The sequence below is a fragment of the Penaeus vannamei genome, chromosome 14 (genome assembly GCF_042767895.1).
Source record: "Penaeus vannamei isolate JL-2024 chromosome 14, ASM4276789v1, whole genome shotgun sequence".
Lineage (NCBI taxonomy): Eukaryota > Metazoa > Arthropoda > Malacostraca > Decapoda > Penaeidae > Penaeus > Penaeus vannamei.
In genome coordinates, this window is record NC_091562.1 from 14,541,254 (window position 1) to 14,548,753 (window position 7,500).

The window sequence follows — 7,500 nt, forward strand, 5'->3', positions numbered from 1 at the left end:
ATATATATATATATATATATATATATATATATATGTATGTATGTATGTATGTATGCATGTGTGCATGACATATAGGCAGACAAACATATAGATAGAGAGATAGGTGAATAGCTTGATAGATAGGTAGATAGATGGACGAATAGACAGTTATATGCGAGTGTGTATGTGGTTGTCTGTGTGTGCATGAGTGCGTGTGTGTGTCCGTCCGTTTAATAATTTGTGTATGTATCCTGTACATATGCACACAGTCTACCTCACTCACACACCGAGAAGCGTCCTTGCCTGTCCCTCATCGAGAATTAATATCAAGAAGGAACAAAACGTCTCAGATGAGGAAAGGAGGGGGCGGGGTGACAGGGAGCCACTGGGGGGGAGGAGGGAGAAAGGAGAGAAGGGAGGAGAGGAAGAAGGGTAGTTAGAGGAGAGAGAAGGGACTGGGTGAGGAGAAAGAGAAGAGAGAGAAGGGAATGGGTGAGAGGAGAGAGAAGGGACTGGATGAGGGGAGACAGTAGAGAGAAGAGAAAGAACAGCCGGCCGTAGAAAGAAAGGAAGAGGGAAGAAGGGAGCGAGGAAGGGCATAGGAAGTAGAAGGGACGGGAGAGAGGGGAGGAGAGGGGTTGGTGGGGGGGGGGGGGTAGTCGTACACGGGCTGATAAAGGCCCATCATGAAGCGAAACGGGAATGTCGTCATATGAGCCAGCGAGTAGGTGCAGATAGGTAGTGGGGAGGGGGGTGGAGGACCGAGGAAAGGAGGGAACTGAGGGTGTGGGGGGGAGGAGGAGGAGAAGGAGGAGGAGGAGGAGGGGGGGGAGGGGAAGAGGAGGAGGAGGAGGAGAGGGAGGGAGGAGGAGTAGGAGTAGGGAGAACAGGACCAATGAAGGAAGGCTTTAGACCAGGGAGGGGGGAGGAGGAGGCCCAATAAGCGGGGAGAATGTGGCCCAGGGTGAGGAGGAGGAGGAGGAGGACGAAGGAAGGGTGAAGAAAGGGGAATCAAGAAGGGTTAGGAGCAGGAGTACCATGGAGGGGTAGTAGAACCAAGGAGGGAGAGGAGGATAACCAAGGACTAGGGAGGAGGGAAAGGGTGGAGGAGGAGGAGGAGGAGGAGGAGGGAGGAGGAGGAGGAGGAGGAGGAGGGAGGAGGGGAGGAGGGAGGAGGAGGGAGGGAGGGAGGGAGGGAGGGAGGGAGGGAGGGAGGGAGGGAGGGAGGAGGAGGAGGAGGGAAAGGATGGAGGAGGAGGAGGGAAAGGGGGGAGGAGGAGAGGGGAAAGGATGGAGGAGGGGGAGGGGAAGGGTGGAGGAAGAGGGAAAGGGTGGAGGAAGAGGGAAAGGGTGGAGGAGGAGGAAGGAAAGGGTGGAGGAGGAGGAGGAAGAGGAGGAGGAGGGAAAGGGAGAAGGACCCAGGAGGGAGAGGGAGAGTAGGAAGTGTTCCCGAGTGCCTACTTAGGAGACGCGACTCACGTTGAGGACACCTTTAATTAACAGTACCATACCTGCCTCTTCCGGAGATTGCTTCTCTTTTAAGGGGACGAAGAAAGCGAGCAAGGGGCTATTACGATGGGAAGGACCAGCGAATCTTTGGTGATGGATCTCGGGAAGGCTGTTATGGCTGTGTTTTTGCTTGTTTGTTGATTTGTTTGTTTATTTGATTTTTTTGAGGTGTTCTCTCTCTCTTTCTCTTCTGCTTGGCTCTGGTAGGTACGTGTTATGTGTATTTATCTTTGTTTTAAATTTATATATTTGTTTCTCTGTCTGTCTGTCTCTGTCTCTCTCTCTGTCTCTCTCTCTCTCTCTCTCTCTCTCTCTCTCTCTCTCTCTCTCTCTCTCTCTCTCTCTCTCTTTCTCTCGCTCTCTCTCTCTCTCTCTCTCTCTCTCACACACACACACACACTCTTTATCTCTCTCTCTCTCTCTCACACACACACTCTTTATCTCTCTCTCTCTCTGTCTATCCTCTCACTCTCTCTCTCTCTCTCTCTCTCTCTCTCTCTCTCTTTCTTTCTCTCTATCTCTCTATTTTTCTCTCTCTCTCTGTCTCTCTCTCTCTCTCTCTCTGTCTGTCTATCTCCTTTACTCTCTCTCTCTCTCTCTCTCTCTCTCTCTCTCTCTCTCTCTCTCTCTCTCTCTCTCTCTCTCTCTCTCTCTCTCGCTCTCTCACTCACTCACACACACACACATTCTTTCTCTCTCGTTCTCTTCCCTCCCTCTCTGTCTCTGTCTCTCTCTCTTTATCTCTCTCTCACTCTCTTTTATCTCTCTCTCACACTCTTTCTCTCTCTCTCTCTCTCTCTCTCTCTCTCTCTCTCTCTCTCTCTCTCTCTCTCTCTCTCTCTCCTTCTCTCGATACAAATCCAATAATGTCAGCCCTGATACAAATCTCATTCATCAGCGCCATATCTCCCAATCTCCCGCCCTTTCTTCTTACGAGCCCCCCCCCCCCTCCCTCTGCCTTGTTCCTTATGCATGTGCCGCCATCAGCACTGCATTGGCCACAACACGCCCACCACCAGCGCCCTTGATTCCATCCCCCGGGGCTTCGATCTTCGCGCCCGCCGTTGCCGCAGCCTCTTCAGGGCCACGGATCTTCGTCAGAACCTCGTCAGTATCTTTCAGAAGGGTGAGGTGGCGGAGGGCTGCCAATTAATTAGGAAGTCATGACACACCCGTCTTCGGAGACACCGTCCGCGCCCGCCTTCTTCTCTCCTGTCGGGCTCTCTTCTCGTCTCTTCTTTGTTCCTTTCATTGTGCTGTCTCGTGTTGAGGGTTGTTCCATGCGTTGTTGTTTATCATTGCCGTATCTATTTCTTCGTTTTTTTTTCTTCTTGTTTCCCTTTTCTTTTCCTCTTCCATTGTTTTTGTTTAACTATCCTTCTCCTCTTCCTTTGTTTTTGTTTACCTCTCCCTCTTTCTCTTTTCTTTCTTCTTTTTCTTCTCCTCTTCCTCCTCCTCCTCATCCACCAACAATTCATTTCCCTCCCTTCATCACCCTCCTCTTCCTCCTCCAACAATCTATTTCCCTCCCTTCCTCCTCCTCCTCCTCTTCTTCCTTTACTCCCCTCTTTCTTCCCCATTCCTCCTCCCTCTCTTTCTCTTCCTCCAAACACCTCATTTTCCCCCTGCCATTCCCGCCGTCCCCTTCCTCCCATCCCGACCACACGCGATAATTACGTTGGTGTCAAGTCGTGATGTCTCACTTTTGTGGCCGTCAGGGTTAAACGCGCCCGGTCCTCTGGTGAGGCGTCGCGGGCGTGGCGTGTGGGGCGGGAGACGGAGCCGCGGGTGCTCGATGCATGGCGATTGGTCGGTGTTCGTCTGTGCTGTGTGTGGCGGAGTAGAGGAGGAGGAGGAAGAAGAAGGAGAAAGGAGGAGGAGGAGGAGAATGAGAAGGAGGAGGAGGAAGAAGAAGGAGAAAGGAGGAGGAGGAGGAGGAAGAAGAAGGAGAAAGGAGGAGGAAGAAGAAGAAGAAGAAGAAGAAGAAGAAGAAGAAGAAGAAGAAGAAGAAGGAGGAGGAGGAGGAGGAAGAAGAGGAAGAGGAGGAGGAGGAGGGAGGAGGAGGAAGGGAGGAGGGAGGAGGAGGGAAGGGAGGAGGAGGAGGAGGAGGAGGAGGAGGAGGGAAGGAGGAGGAGGAGGAAAAGGGAAGGAGAGAGGGAGGAGGAAGGAGGAGGAAGGAGAAAGAAAAGAAGAAGAAGAAGAAGAAAAGAGAAAGAGAAGAGAGAGAGACGGAGAAGGAGAAGGAGAAGGAGGAGAAGGAGAAGGAGAAGGAGAAGGAGAAGGAGAAGGAGAAGGAGAAGGAGAAGGAGAAGGAGAAGGAGAAGAAGGAGAAGAAGAAGAAGAAGAAGAAGAAGAAGAAGAAGAAGAAGAAGAAGAAGAAGAAGAAGAAGAAGAAGAAGAGGAGGAAGAAGAGGAGGAAGAAGAGGAATAGGAAGAGGAAGGAGAAGAAACAAAGTAAGAAGAACAAAAAGAAGGAGTGGAAGCATCAGCAGAAGAAGAAGAAGGAAAAGAAAGAAGAGACAGGAGGGACAGCAGAGCAGAAGGACCAATTAGCGAGGGCGAGGAACGCGCGAGAGCAGCGGGAGGAGGGCGAGGGAGGGAGGAGGGCGAGGGAGGGAAGAGTTCGTCGACGCGAGAAATTCAGCGATAATTTCCGGAGGTGAGAGACTTAATTGACCTTCGTGCTGGCGCTAATAACCTGACTGCATCTCAGGGTGTTCAGCGGTTAATTAATGGACACGGGTTGATTGTGTGTCTCATTGATTCAGACGTCATCCGCAGGTGTGCTCATTGTCTTGCCAGGAGGGAGGAGGAGCCATTGATTCGCAGGGAAGGGATTGGGCGTGCTTCTTCCCGAGGGCGTGTTGATGCTGTTGGCTTTCTGCTGGAGAGGAATTGCGGAATTTGGCGTTTTCTTTGTAAATGCGAATCTATTTTATTTTATTATTGTTATTTCTTATTTCAAATTCTATTTTATTTTATCTTTTTTTGGGGGGTGGGCGTTTCGAGGTGGTAAAGATATTAAGACATTTAAATCGTCAAAGTGAAAAAAGAACGCATGGACGAATGAGAGAATAGCGGCGATGAAATATTGAACAAGACCTTGAACGATTTCAAAAGAAAGTTACGAAATGCTGTTCAGCCCAGTGCATATCAGATTGGCATGCAACTCAGTGCAGCCGCTGCAGTTAACTCCTGCTCCTGAAAGAATCTTAAAGTAGCAAAAGAAAGAAATGAATCTGGTCCTTTTCCATCCTCCCCCCCCTCCCATCCCAGTCCCACGCCCACCAGGGTCTACTCACACAACACCAAATATCTTATTTTATGTAGCCTCGTAAAAATTAAGTGATCCCACAGCTACCCACCTTCACGTAGGCTAAAAATGTGCCCTCCTTCTCCCCTCTCTCTCTCTTCTACTTCGTCTCTTCGTCTCCTTCTTCTCCAGCTGGCCATCTTCTGCTGTGTGTCTTTGTTTTGGTCTTGTCTCTGTTGTCGTTAAAGAGCCTTTGTATCAAGATGTATTGTTTTCCAGTGCTTGTTCCCATGTGATTTTGTTGATGTCTTTTTTGTTGACTTTTGTTCCTGATGATGTCATTGCTGCTTTTTGATAACGTTAAGTAGGACATCAAATATATAACCTATCTTCATGATTGTCAGAAAGCAACAGGTGTCAATGTGGTATTCTACATCCCTGGTAGATCGCCCTTTTAGTGAAGGAAGAAAATTACTTTTATCTTAATCACTTTCATTTTCCCGTATTACTGCCAAGCGAAAAGTTCAAAGCTGCCGTTGCAAGTCAAGAGGATAATGAGTCAAAGGTATTTATAAATGTTAATAAGGTTTCCTCGTGCAAGAATCACACAGACTCCCAAGCCCGTGCTAAACTAAACTCTCTGCTCCCCTTGGCTCTCAGAGGCTATTCCTGGCGAGCACCTCAACCTGTTACGCTCTAATGATCTGTCTGCTTGTTAGGCGATCATATCACGTTGACGGCGTTGACTTTTTTGTCTCTTGTTAATGACTGATATCCTGTCTCTAATGGATGTTATTGATGTCATGATGCCTCCTTTACCTGTCAACCCCTTCCTTGAACCGATCTGACAAGCAAGTTAAAGTGCGGTCACCCACGCCAGGTGGCTTAAGCAAGTGAAGAGTATACATTTAATATCAAAGAGGCAAACATACAAAAACATGAAAATCAGCAATAAGAGTATGTGGATTTAGTTTTTATTTAGGTACTTGACAGCTGCCTCCAACACTCACTTCTGCTCCATGAAGCGTAGGAGAAGCGATCCGCGTCCAAGCGAATGGTCACCAACCCTTCGTACCATAAAGCTAACGCCACCTGAATGCTGGTACTTAACACTTGATACCTGGTAGCGGACACGTGACATTCGCAGATTAACGCTCTGTGGCGTGAAGGAAAACCATGATATATAATGCGGGTCCTGGGCGCGGGAACACGATCGGAGGATGGTTAACCTGCAGGGAGAGGGAGAGGGAAATGGAAAGGGAAGGAGGAAGGGAGGAGGGAGGGAAAGGGAAGAAGGGAAGGAGGAAGGGGGGGGAGGGATGGTGGAAGAGAGCAAAGGGAGGAGGGAGGGAAAGGGAAGAAGAGAGGAAGGAAGGGAGGGAGGGATGGTGGAAGAGAGGGAAGGGAGGAGGGAGGGAAAGGGAGAGAGGGAGGGAGATGGAAGGAGGATGAAAGGGTGAGAGAGAGAGAGAGAAAAAGAAAATGGAGGGGGAAGGGCCGGAAGAAGAGCGAGAAATGGAAAGAGTGGGAGAGGGAAAGACAGGAGAAACAGAGAGACAAAGGCGATGAGAGGAGCGATAGGATCTCTCCCGCAGGATCTCTCTCTCTCCCTCTCTCCCACCGCTCCAGCCGCTAAATACCTGTGGCTCACCGCGCCCGAGCTGCCTAGCCAGCCGGGGAACGCTATAGTCTGGGAGGTGTGAAAAAATCATGATTGTTTTCCCCGCGTATCAAAAGGGAATGCAGAAACTGTGCTGTGGAAGATATTGCCATTTTCGTTTGGCAATTCTCTAATATTTAAATGTTTTGCCTCTTTTGGTTCAGCATGGGCAATATGTTTTTGAAATTTGTGTCGCATATTTTTAAGAATTGTTGAAATAGCTTTATCACTTGAACTGATTACTTGCGTTTTGCTTTCTAATTCAATGTTTTAAATCGACGGTTCATGAATGTATGTTTTTAATTGTTTAGTAAATAGATGCATAAATCTAAAATAATGTAAGCCTATGGCTGCTTCCGGCATATTTGTTCCACACAATAAGCATCGCAATTTTCCAATGTTAAAAATTCATATGTTGCACAACTGCGCACACAATTCAACAGCGATTTGTAATTAAAAAAAAAAAAGTTTCACTGCGACGTATCTAAATTTTCTGTCCGAATCTTTCGGTGCTATAATTTGCTTATCGTTTAAGCAATGGTATTTTTTTAATGTGTAGTTGTTATGTTTGAGATTGTCTTTACTTGTTGATCCTAACCATTAATACGAACTTTTTTCTTCTTTTTCTAAGGGAAAAAATATCCCTCTCTTTAGAATGAGCTAGTCGAGATTGCATATTTTGTTATTGGTAGAGCATAGACTGCTTCTCAGTTTTTAATACATACAGTATTGTTAACTGGAAAATATTCTAGACTAACACAGTGACTGCATGGAACATTAGCAAGTTCTTTGTTCCATTTCACTTCGAAAAAAACAGACTTCATTAAGGCTGAAGGTGTCCGGTAAGGTTGCAAGGATTTTTCACCGTGTTAAGGGAACTGACAGTCATTGTCCTGAGCAACTTTTACGATCAGAGTTTTCGCTGTAAACAATGCTCTCTCTCTCTCCGTGTGATTGTTATATGTTAAGTAGGAAACAAAATATGCATATTGCTGTACCTAGAATTAGCGTATAGTTGAATAGATGATGGAAACGTGATGATATTAATAGATGGATTTGTAGGAAGACAGCAGATAGGTAGATAGATATATGGGCATAT

At 47.5% G+C, this 7,500-nt stretch overlaps 1 protein-coding gene across 13 annotated transcripts in view; it reads left to right on the forward strand.

Annotated features, from left to right (window-relative positions):
* LOC113820267 (EGFR adapter protein) overlaps window positions 1-7,500 on the forward strand; it is a 726,452-nt gene that overhangs the window by 401,317 nt on the left and 317,635 nt on the right. The gene's annotated exons all lie outside the window — the stretch shown is intronic.